Source organism: Saccopteryx leptura, chromosome X (assembly GCF_036850995.1).
Source record: "Saccopteryx leptura isolate mSacLep1 chromosome X, mSacLep1_pri_phased_curated, whole genome shotgun sequence".
Taxonomy (NCBI): domain Eukaryota; kingdom Metazoa; phylum Chordata; class Mammalia; order Chiroptera; family Emballonuridae; genus Saccopteryx; species Saccopteryx leptura.
In genome coordinates, this window is record NC_089516.1 from 58,592,302 (window position 1) to 58,605,465 (window position 13,164).

A 13,164-nucleotide genomic window follows, 5' to 3' on the forward strand; every position below is an offset into this window, starting at 1 on the left:
CCTGGAGAGAGCAGTTAGTTTGAGCTAAAAGAAATGTTTCATATATGTTCGTAGGCTCTTCTTCAGAAAAGAAGACCTAGCAATCTTTTCCCCTCACTATGTGAAAGGTAACAAGATTGAGAAGCATTAAGAGATGAATGCTCTTCATTCTCCTAGTTCTTCAGGGATATGGGAGAGCTTTAGGGTTAGGGGACCTGTAGGGGTTAAAAGATAGAATTTAGGAGGTTTGCTGATATAGGGTTTTAGATTTTTCTGTTTCATGAGGGCAGGTTTCAGGGTTGGTGTGTAGGGTTAGGTAGATTTTTCCAATTTTCTGATTGGCAAAGGTCTGCATGTGGTTCTGTAGGAAACTAGTAAACAAATATAAGAGGAAGGGTCCAAAAGTTAGAAAAATAAATAGGAAAGTGAGTAGACTAATGAAAGGCAATAGTCAAGACACCCAGTTTGTGTGAAACCATTGATTCCATGTATACAAATTTGCTAGGCTCAGAGAGAGAGAGAGAGAGAGAGAGAGAGAGAGAGAGAGAGAGAGAGAGAGTAGGAATAAAACAGGGAAGTGGCCAGTCCCCCTGCCCCTAGACCTACTTTTGTAGAGATTCCTAAAGGAACAAGAAGAGCAATTACCTGTATAGCTTGTTTGGTCCTTAGATTAACAGGTAGTGTACTAGGAATTGAACGAGGCTCATGGGGTGGAATTAGGTTGATATTTGGGGTGAGATAGATTAGGGTACAGGTTTCTGTCCAATCAGTAAGGAGAAACATATAGGTGTTGGTCCCATATGAGTAGAAAGTCCCTGATTGGGTGAGGTAGGTTAAGAGGTGCAGGGGGAGTAAATTGTCAGGATTACGGTGTATGGACCTGTCCATGTGAAAGTCAGTCCTTGGATGATGTAATGCTGGAAGCGCCTCTTGGACAGTCTTTGAACAGTTTGCTGAGTAACCTGTAAATCCTGCAAGTAGTTAAGGAAAGGATGATTACATTTCTATACTTCGCAGCTAGAGTTTAAGTCCTAGTGACCACTGCTGCTAGCTGGAATTAGCAGCAGGTCCCAGCCTTCAATAGGAATGGGGCATTGAGATATGAGGAATAAAGAAGATACTATACATTAAATAATGTATCAAAATCAGACTGTCAATACCCACAGTAGAGATCTTCGAGGGATAAATAAAATTCAAATACTCAAGCGAGGCATAGTAGATGGCCCTTGTGTTTACAAGAAATGAGATCAGCTTATCTGCTACTTGGAAGAAATACCTTAGGCTCATGAACAATGTCCTTGGGCCTTCAGTGGCAATTCCCAGCATGCTGGGCAAGGTCAGATCACAGGTAGCTGGAGCAGGGCTAGAAGAGCCTGAACCCTCCCTTCATGGAGCAAGGGGGCAGCTTACCTTCTTGTGTCCCTCTTTCCACAGCAGAGGTGTGTCCCCTGATGGGGCCGGGAAGCCTGGCAGGCTTCAGTTCAATGACCTTTCTTTCCACTCTGGAGCAGGGCTCTGATGGAATCCTATGAAGCTGTTTAGGAGCCTTTAAGAGTGTATGCCAAAACCTGGTATTTTCTGACCTCTTTTGAGACTTATTTGCCTTTTTTTGTTACTTCCTTGGTCATTATAGACCTTAAAAGCCATGCTCAGAAGATCTCACTGAGGGGCTTGACTAAGAGAGCAAAATTGAAAATCCAGTGTTTAAAGAAGTCTATTAGACTGAGGAAAGAAAAGATTTGATCTGTGGTGGTAAGGTGGTTGGTTGGAGACTGTGAGGGTCTGAGTTGGATCTAGGGTGAGATTTCAGGTGGTAGGTGTTAAGGCAATGCCTAGATAGACTACAGACTGAGAATAAAGTTGAACCTTAGCAGAGAAGACAGGATATCCCTTCACAGTGAGGAAGTTAAGAAGGGTGGAAGTGTCTCCTTGAGGCAGGCAGGGAGGGGCTGCAGAAGAGTAAATTATCTACATATTGTAAGAGAGTACTAGTTTTGAGATTGCATGCTGCTAAATCCTGAGCTAGTGCCTGCCGAAACAGATGTGGGCCATTTCTGAACCCTTGCCGTAAGACAGTCCACCTAAATTACTGAGCTGCATTAGTGTTCGGGCAAAGGCAAACAGAAAGTAAAAGTCAGAGTGAATGGTAAAGAAGGCATTCTTGAGGTCTAGGACCCTGAAGTGAGTGGTGTTTGAGAAAATGTGTACAGTAACTTGTAGAGATTAGGGACTACTGGATGGAGGGGAACTATTGCCTCATTGATTAGGAGTAAGCCTTATATGAGGTGATAAGCCCCCGAAGGTCTTTGAACAGGAAGGATGGAGGTGTTGCAGGGAGAGTTCGTGGGGATGTGCACTTAAAGCCTGGTTTAAGAGGTGGGTAATTATTGGTTTAAGGCCTTAGAAACAGACACAGTTACACATTAAACATAGACTTTATATACAAATTATAAAGTAAGAGATTTAAATGAGTGCACTTTGCTTGTTTCTATTCAAATTATACTAGAGTTATTTTCTGACAAAGAGACAAGACAAATAACTTACTCACATAGCTTAATATACAATTCTGCTTTTTTAAGTTTTTCAAGATGAAAAGGAGTTGCCAGCATAGAGGGGAGGAAGACAGAAAGCAGACGGATGGACAGCGAGAATAGCTGGATGGAAAGGAGGGTCAGAATCTGCAGGAGGAGGAGGAGGGTAAAGTACTGGTGTGGCACCACATGGTCAGAGGAGTCAAAAAAGATTTAGAACTCTGAAGAGAGGGGAGGGGGGGAGGAGGAAAGAGGCACAGTCAGTTTGTAAGGAAGGAGGAGGGGTTGGAGAAGAGACAGACAGAACTGCAGTTTGTAAGGAGGGAGGAGGGGTTTAAGAACACAGTGGAGAAGAGAGGGCCCCCCCCCCCAGCCAGCAGGGGAGAAGAAAGAGAATGTGGTATTTGCAAGTGAATGAGAAACAGTATCCTGTGAAGGGAGGGAAGGGGGCTCTTGGAGGGAAGAGACCTGAGCCAAAGAGGTCCACAGAGGGACCAGAGAGGAGTCTCGAAAGAGGGGTGCCCCCAGGAGTCAGGCCGGAGAAGGAGAGAGTTGGAGTCAACAAAGAAGGAAAGATTAGCAGTGGAGGTTTTAGGTGAGGTTTCTCTGGCCAAAAACGGCCTGCATGTAGAACAGAAGGCACAGAAATTAAGGACAGGAGCAAAGGGAGAAAAAAAGCCTGCACGTAAGGAATTTCTGACACCCTCCCCATCCCGTGGCAGAAATTGTCAAGATCTCTTAGGATATTGTAATAGTAGTAGAAAGCAACCTGGCTAGGTGCCTAGACTTTCAAGGAAGTCCGTAGAAGCTAGCCACTCAGAGTAGAAACCTCGCAAACTGTGAACCTCATAGAGTAGGGTGAGTCCCAAAAGAGTAGAAGAGTCCTGTAGAAGTAATCCTGAAGGAGTAGAGGAGTCCTGAAGGAGTAGTTCCAAAGGAGTAGAGGAACAGTCTCTGAGGCCTGAGATTGGGAGGAGCCCATGTTCTGAGGGGAGCCTGGCTGGACGCTTTGGACTGAGAGGAGCCCACAGTAGAGGAGACTGGTGAGAGAAGGGGGCATCTCCGCCTTCAGTCACAGTTCCAAGAGGAGAAAATCTCCATAGAAAGAGAGTCTCAGACAAGAGGTCGTCACCCCAAGGCCGAGATCCAGGGACATAAGAGAGGGGCCTGGATAGGTGCACCTAGACTTTCATAGAAGTCTATAAAGGAGTAGAGGCAGATCACCCGTAGATATGGGGTCTGAAGTCAAAACCGTCAGAACAGGAAGGGATGTTTTTGGAGAGAAATTTGGAGGCCAACCGGGGAAGGGGAGGGGAGATACTCCTTACCTTTCTCTGGTCCAGCAGGGGTTCAGGACAGGGTTAGACTGCCAGCCAATCAACCTACAATTGCACGTCCAAACAAAATCAGGGAGTAAGCCCGGGATGAGCTGCCACTGCCCATTGCTTTTCTGGTTGTAAGTTTAAATGGCAAAGAGGGATCGTCCAGGCAGTTAGTACCCTGTCCCGGGTTTGGGCACCAAATGTTGGAATCCATGGGAGTCTGAAAAACTGGAGTAACAGGCTTTATTGAAAGGAAGAAAGGAACCCTGCCAGGCACTTCTCCCAGGGAGAAGAGCATTGGTTACAGACTAGGGGCGAATTATATACTGTTTGGGAGAGCCTGAGGAGATACTGAGGCAGAAGTTCTGGTATGTCCAGAATGCTTCTCCTTGGGGTGGCTTGCCAGCTTCTTGGAATTCTGCTGTTTCAGGGGCAATAGTCCAGTAAGGGTGAGGGTCTGACAGATAAGTGGAACATCAAGAGGGAAGTTTGGAATTCACGTATCTATCAACAAAAGAGGGTAAAAGTTTGCAGGAGAAACAGGTTCTGTGTCTCCTGTAGGATTCTAGAGTCTTTCCACTGCTGAATAATCCTGTATATTAGCATTCAAAAGAAAAAAAAATTAAAGTAAGAAGCATGATAAAGAAGATTTGCAGAGTTCCAGGATATGACTCTCCTATACTCATAAAAACATTTCTATTCCATTAATTAACAGGCAATTTAAAGAGAACATTAAAGTTGAAAAATTCTAGTGTGGCTTTTATTATTTTCCTATATTAAAAAAAATCTACACCTTTTTAGGTAAATCTACTCTGCTTCAAGCTCTGCAGCTGCAGCAAACAGCCTGAAGCTTGAAGTAGTTTAGTAAAAATTAACAAGTCTTTAGGATTCACATTCCATTCTATTTAAATTTAAATGAGCATGCTTTAGTTATTTCAATTAAAATTATAAATTTGTAGGGATGATATTTTTATAATATCATAACTGGCATATTCAATTTTTGCATGCAAGAACTTAAAAAAATCACATTTAGACAACATTAAACAAAGACCAAACACAAACAAGAATCAGACAAAGTAGACAAATTAGACAAATTGGAGAGAAACCTGGTATTTTAGAGATTAGAACATGGTCTGCTTGATATTTACACAGGAAACATAAAGGATAGGAACATAAAGGATAGAAACAAAACAGAACTCTTTCTCAAATAGTTTTGAGAATGGCACTTTATGAGATTCTGTTTAGCCATATCCAAACAGGCATTTCCTTCACCCTCTTTTCAGGCATAGAACAGGAAAGAAATAAAATGAGTTTAGAGAAAGAGAAGAACAGAAAAAGCTGTAATTTTCCCAAACTCTTAAGTCCGTCTATTTACTAAAGAAAATCAGATAATAACACAACTTTAAAACTCATCTCAGTTTTCTAATGATTCTTAAATTCTAATAGCTGCTACAACCAGCAGCTGAAATCCCTTCAATTCAATGCCCATAAAAGGCTTGCTTCTTATATTATGCATTCCAAAGGAGGTCATTTTCTCCAGAAAAACAGGCTTTAGTGACCTGTTTCCAATCATAAGGAGTTATCCAATTATGGGAAATTGTTTCCTCAAAGGACAAAGTATAAGGAGAGGTGGGTCCATATTGACTGCAAGCCATTTTTAATTTTTTTAATAATTTATAAGGAAGTGGCTCCCATGTAGGAATCCCCTCATCATCAAATTCAGCAGCTGCAGCCACAGGGAAACATAATGCCAAATCAGTTTCCCCTTGGTCGCAAGAAGCTTGAAATGCCTTCTGCAACCCTGTTAACCCTGGTGATTTTTCCTTTTTATTAACATCAGATGATTGTACTGGTAGAGGCAAAGTCATTCTAATAACGTTATTTTTATCCTTATTGTCAGTCTTGGGGGGATATAATATAAGCAAGACTGTTTTTGAACCCCAATCCTCATTGTCTCTATTATATTTGGCTGCCTCATCTTCTAATTTGGCTTCATCAGATGGCGATAAAGGGCCTTCGTCATCCTCGTGATGTCTATTTAATTTTAAAGAGGCCATTTCATAATCTGCACTATTTTGAGACTGCCTTCTATTTCTAATCAATGGAGTCTCTTCTTTTGAAGGAGCAGTTGCTTTTGAAAATTTATGCGCCTCATGCTCTGAATCTAAGGCATCTTTAGTCAAGCTCCATAATGCAAATGTATTAAATGAGACCTTTTCTGGCCCATGTAGCTCATAATAAAGTTTTAAATCTTCTCTAACCTTATCCCATGTCTCAAGACTCAGCGTTTTTTCTTCTGGAAACCATGGGGAACATTCTTGTACAAAATGCAGAAAACGAGCTACTTGTTGAAGGGAAACACTAACTTCTTTCAGAGAAAGTGTATGCTGAATAATTCCTATAAAGAGTCTTCTTTCTTTAGACTCAGTATGTCCCATGACTTCTCAAAATCTCAATTTCTGTTACTCTCCACCTATTCTAACCCTGTCTTCCTTGGGGGGGGGGGCTGCAGTACCCTGAGTGGAGTTCTAATCATCCTGAGATAATGAGGGGCTTACCTGTGGGTCCCTGTTCAGGCACCAAATTCCAAGGTTTTACCCCAGGGGGAATTCAGGTGTCCCATAGGAAGAGACGGCATTGGCACGAAATGAGTGAGAGAGCTAGATGCTTTTTTAGCTCATCTGCCAGGCATCCCAGTCATTGGCTAGTATAGCTTTATTTTTATACACTGTTATAATTACATGGTATGTAAAATACATTGAAATTACATTCACATAGTATGCAGAATACATTAACAGTTTTTTGTTTTAATTTGGGTAAATATTCCAGGAAAAGTTTATTACATTTCTTTGAACTATGAATCAGGTGATAAGCTATTAAGCACAGTTATACAATGACTTGAGCAGCAGTAACAACAATATTGGCACAAGCTTCTAAAATGACCCTGTTGATTCTATCTTACTTAGCAACCTATTGTCTAGTAAAAATTATGTTTGTCTACTATTTTTATCTATTAGTAATCCCAAATATTATTCCCAGAACGTTCCACTATCTGAAGCCTAGGTATGTGAGAGGATATGTGAGAGGAATGGAAAGCTTAAGCTTTTTTATTTTTTTATAATGAGTAAAGAACTGAGGGGTGGGTTAAGTAATGGATTGGGTAAAGGCTGAAAGGTGCTTTTGTGTTTAGTCTCTGAATTCTACATATTCGTAAATCACAATCCACATTTTCCTAATAGGATTTTAGGAGGGAGTTTTTTATAGATCTAGCCCTTTTGGGGGGATATCATAGCCAGCCTCCTAGGTCTATGGTCCTAAGCAAAGGTTTTTATCTGCTTTTCTGTGGAATTCACACCCTCTGTCTCGCTTCCAGTGAAATTACTGCAAATCTGCAGGGAAAGTATGGTGCTATTCTCCCTGTGCCATAAATGATAGCACACACACACACACCCCAGAGAAAAAGGGGGGGAATAAAAAACCAAGCTATTATTATTATTTTTTTATGAATCAGTTTTCATGTGGTCTTTTAAAACACCAATAACTATGCTTCAGAATTATTTTTGTTGCTTCTGCTGTTGTTAATGAAGAAACCACATAACCATATGCCAGATATAAATAGTGATGTGATGATTATAGTCTGCATACAATAGAATGGGTCACTGGCTGCTTTTGTCTTCACTGGAAGTTGTATATTATGTACAGAGTGGGCCTTGTGAAGCTACTTGCAGAATTTCTGGAAAGAATTGTACTTTTCAAAAATATGGAAGCAGAAGTTCTCTTTTATTATTCATGAGAAATGTGCTTCCTCCTTCCTTGTAAAATATAAATAGAATTGGGTATTTTAATTAGATGGTTCCCTCCATGTTTTGTTGGGGGTAGAGTTTCCATTTCTTTCTGTAGCTAAAAATTAAAAAATAATATCTTTATTGTGTACTTCATATGCATATTGATATGTATATGCCTATATATATATAGTATCATAGAGCTGATACTATATATATGTGATATTTATATGTATATGTGTGTATATATATATATCTGTGTGTGTGTGTGTATTAGCTTGTTGTGACTTTGGTTACGTTACTCTATCTTTTTTATATTTGTTTCCTTATCTGTAAAATAGGAGCAAAAGTGGTGTAAGGCCAGTGGCCGTGGCCATGCAGGTTCACACTGGATTTGGACAGATAGTAAAGGAACTGTGGAGCTGGAGAATGGTGGGCCATTCCACTTAGAGTCTCTTTACTGCAGACAAGCAAGCAGGCAAGGCAAACTGCTTCTCTCTCTCAGCTGATGAGCAAATAGGCCAGGGAGGAAATCCCCCTCTCTAGCAAACCATAGAAACAATGCCCCCCCAATTGCGGCTGTCAATCCACAATCTATAATCTGCCACCCTGAGGGCAAGCACCTGCAGCCTTACATAGGCTATACACACATGGTGTTGCCCTGTGCTCATGCACCAATCAGGCAAAGTACAAATAAGCAATCCTAACACACATGTCTGCTCAACAAGTGGGATTTACTTCATATATATAGTTGTTTTGAGTATAACATGAATATAATATATAGATACTTAGAATATTAGACAGATTAATATAATTAATAAGGCTAGCTATTGTGAACATTATAGTCTCTCTCACACACAACTATCATATTTTTTTTATTTCTGCAGCATGCATTTATTATTACTTGTGTGGACATTATACTAAGGATTATATTAAATGGGCATTAGGCAAGTCAGCCTTGGTAGTGCTCTCATGGAGCATACATTCCAATAAGGAAGACAAACAAAACCCAATTTTCCAGAAAAATAACGTGCAATTCATAATAAATGTTAAGAAGTAAATCAATAGGCAACTATTGATCAATAGTAAATCAAAAGGCAAAGAGCATAAGGGAGGCTCGGATGGGAGGAACTCTTGAATAGGTGGTGAGACAATGGCTCTGTGGAGAAGCGGCATTAAAGCTGTGCCTGGAAGGCTGGTGAGATCTAGCCTGATGAGGTGGGGGAGATAACAAGAAAGATGTCTTCCATTGTCTCAATTCTCCATATACCTTTTAAAAAAATTATTATTAAATTTAATGCAGTGACATTGATAAATCAGGGTACGTATATTGAGAGAAAACATCTCCAGATTATTTTGACATTTGATCGTGCTGTATACCCCTCCCCCAAAGTCAAATTGTCTTCTGTCACCTTCTATCTGGTTTTCTTTGTGCCCCTCCCCTGCCCCACCCCCTCTCTCCTTCCTCGCCCCATCCCCCCTCCCCCCAACTCCCCACCCCCATTGCCATCACATTCTTGTTCATGTCTCTGAGTCTCATTTTTATGTCCCATCTATGTATGGATTCATATAGTTCTTAGTTTTTTCTGATTTACTTATTTTACTTCGTATAATGTTATCAAGGTCCATCCATGTTATTGTACATGATCTGATGTCATCATTTCTTATGGCTGAGTAGTATTCCATAGTATATATGTACCAAAGCTTTTTAATCCACTCGTCCACTGATGGACACTTGGGCTGTTTCCAGATCTTTGCTATTGTGAACAATGCTGCCACAAACATGGGGGTGCATTTCTTCTTTTGGAGCCATTCTATAGTGTTCTTGGGGTATATTCCTAAAAGTGGGATAGCTGGGTCAAAAGGCAGTTCAATTTTCAATTTTTTGAGAATCTCCATACTGTTTTCCACAGTGGCTGCACCAGTCTGCATTCCCCCCAGCAGTGCAGGAGGGTTCCCTTTTCTCCACATCCTCGCCAGCACTTATTCTGTGTTGTTTTGTTGATGAGCGCCATTCTGGCTCGTGTGAGGTGATAGCTCATTGTGGTTTCAATTTGCATTTCTCTAATGATTAGTGATGTTGAGCATTTTTTCATATGCCTACTGTCCATCTGTATGTCCTCTTTGTAGAAGTGTGTATTTATTTCTTTTTTCCATTTTTTGATTGGATTGTTTGTCTTCCTGGTGTTGAGATTTACAAGTTCTTTATAATTTTTGGTTATTATCCCTTATCAGACGTATTGTCAAATATGTTCTCCCATTGTGTAGTTTGTCTTTTTATTCTGTTCTTATTGTCTTTAACTGTGGAAAAGCTTTTTAGTTTGATATAGTCCCATTTGTTTATTCTGTCTTTTTGAAAGCATTTTTTTTCTTTTAATTTTTTATTTTATTTATTCATTTTAGAGAGGAAAGAGAGAGGGAGAGAGACAGAGACAGAGAGGAGAGAGAGACAGGGGAGAGGAGCTGGAAGCATCAACTCCCATATGTGCCTTGACCAGGCAAGCCCAGGGTTTCGACCTCAGCATTTCCAGGTCGATGCTTTATACACTGCACCACCACAGGTCAGGCTGTTTATTCTGTCTTTATTTCACTTCCCTGTGGAGATAAATCAGCAAATATATTGCTCCGAGAGATGTCGGAGAGCTTACTGCCTATGTTTTCTTCTAAGATGCTTAGGGTTTCACGGCCTACATTTAAGTCTTTTATCCATTTTGAATTTATTTTTGTGAGCGGTGTAAGCTGGTGATCTAGTTTCATTTTTTTGCAGGTAGCTGTCTAATTTTCCCAACAGCATTTGTTAAAAAGGCTGTCTTTACTCCATTGTATTTCCTTACCCCCTTTGTCAAATATCACTTGTTCATAGAGCTGTGGGTTTATTTCTGGATTCTCTGTTCTGTTCCATTGATCTGTATGCCTGTTCTTATGCCAGTACCAAGCTGTTTTGAGTACAATGGCCTTGTAGTATAACTTGATATCAGGAAGTGTGATACCTCCCACTTTATTCTTCTTTTTTAAGATTGCTGAGCCTATTCGTGTTCTTTTTTGGTTCCATATAAATTTTTGGAATATGTAATCTATATGTTTGAAGTATGTCATTGGTATTTTAATTGGTATTGCATTGAATTTATAGATTGCTTTGGGTAATATATAGACATTTTAATGATGTTTATTCTTCCTAACCATGAGCATGGTATATCCTTCCACTTGTTTGTATCTTTCTTGATTTCTTTTATCAATGCTTTGTAATTTTCCGAGTACAAGTCTTTAGTCTACTTGGTCAAGGTTACTCCTAGGTACTTTATTTTTTTTGTTTGTAATAGTGAAGGGGATTGTTTCCTTAATTTCTCTTTCTGACTGTTCATTGTTGGTGTATAAAAATGCCTCTGATTTCTGAATATTGATTTTATATCCTGCCACTTTGCTGAATTCATTTATCAGATCCAGTAGTTTTTTGACTGAGACTTTAGGGTTTTCTATATACAATATCATATCATCTGCAAATAACGAGAGTTTTACTTTTTCTTTTCCAACTTGAATGCCTTTTATTTCTTCTTCTTGTCTGATTGCTGTGGCTAGGACTTCCAGGACTATGTTAAATAAGAGTGGTAAAAGGGGGCACCCCTGCCTTTTTCCTGATCTTAAGGGGATTGCTTTTAATTTTTGCCCATTGAGTATGATGTTGGCTATGGGTTTCTCATAGATGGCCTTTATCATGTTGAGGTATATTCCCTGTATTCCCACTTTGCTGAGAGTTTTGATCCATGAATGGGTGCTGGATTTTATCAAATGCTTTTTCTACATTTATTGAAATTATCATATGTTTTTTCTCTTCTTTTTGTTTCTGTGATGAATTACATTGATTGATTTATGAATATTGTAATAGCTTTTTGCATATCGATTTTGTATCCTGTGACTTTACAGTATTTTTTATTGATTCTAATAGTTTTTCATTGGATTTTGGGGGGTTTTCTATATACAATATTATCTAATCTGCAAAAAGTAATACCTTTACATTTTCTTTTGCATATTGATACCTTTAATTTATTTCTCTAGCCTAATTGCTCTGTATAAAACCTTTAGAACTATGGTGAATGGCAGAGGAGAGAGTGGGCAGCCTTATCTTCTTCTTGATTTTAAAGGAAAAGCTTGTATTTTTATATTATTTAGTATATTAGCTGATAATTTTTTGATATATGGAAATTTTCTGTTGAGATACTTTCTTTGAATTCTTATTTTAATGAGTGTTTTAAACCTAAAGGATGTTATAGCTTATCCACCTCTATTGATAAAATTATGATTTTTGTTCTTTGTTTTGTTCATGTGGTGTATTAAGATGATCGATTTATGTATGTTGAAGCATACTTGTGTTGTTGGAATGAATCCCACTTGATCATTAAGTATTATTTTTTTAATGTGTTGCTGTATTTGATTTGCTAATATTTTGTTTAGAATTTTTGCTGTATGTATTCATTAAATATATTGGTCACTAGTTTTCTTTTTTGTGTGGTCCTTGCTGGGTCTTGATATTAGTGTTATTTTGTCCTCATAAAATATCAATATGTTAGTGACTGTTGCTTCGTCTTGCATTTTTTTTTTTTTGAAAAAATTTGAGAATAGTAGGTACCAAATCTTCTTTGAATGTTTGGTAGAATTCACTAAAGTAGCCATCCAGTCCTGGACTTTTGTTTTTGAGGTAGTTTCTGATAGTTATTTGTTTTTCCTCCCTATTCATATGTCTGTTTAGGTTTTCCACTTCTTCAGGACTCTGTCTAAAAGGATTGTATAGTTCTAGACATTTATCTATTTCCTCTAGGTTGCAGAATTTGGTGACATATAATTTTTCATACTATTCTACTATGATGTTTTGTATATTTATAATGTCTGTGGTAGATTTTTCTTTCACTTTTGCATTTTGTTTATATTAAGTTCATTCTTTTATTTCTTTAGTGTGTCTAGCCAAGAGTTTGTCAATTTTATTGATCTTTTTAAAGAAACAACTCTTTGTTTTATTAACTTTTTCTATAGTTTTTTTCTGTTTCATTGAGTTCTGCTTTAGTTTTTACTAGTTTTTTTATTCTGTTGACTTTGGGTTGCCATTTTTCTTCTTTTTCCATTTTTTAAAGATGTGATGTTAGGTTGTTTACTTGAAATATGTCTCATTTTCTTATATAAGTCTGTAATGATAGAAAATGCTATCATTAACAGCAAAATGGTGGGATCTTGATAACATTATACGAAGTGAAATAAGTAAATCAGAAAAAAACAGGAACTGCATTATTCCATACGTAGGTGGGACATAAAAGTGAGACTAAGAGACATTGATAAGAGTGTGGTGGTTATGGGGGAGGAGAGGGAGAGGGAAAGGGGGTGGGCCACAAAGAAAACTAGATAAAAGGTGACAGAGGACAATCTGACTTTGGGTTATGGGTATGCAACATAACTGAATGACAAGATAACCTGGACATGTTATCTTTGAATATATGTATCCTGATTTATTGATGTCACCCTATTACAAAAATAAAATTATTTTAAAAATGCTCTTTTATTACT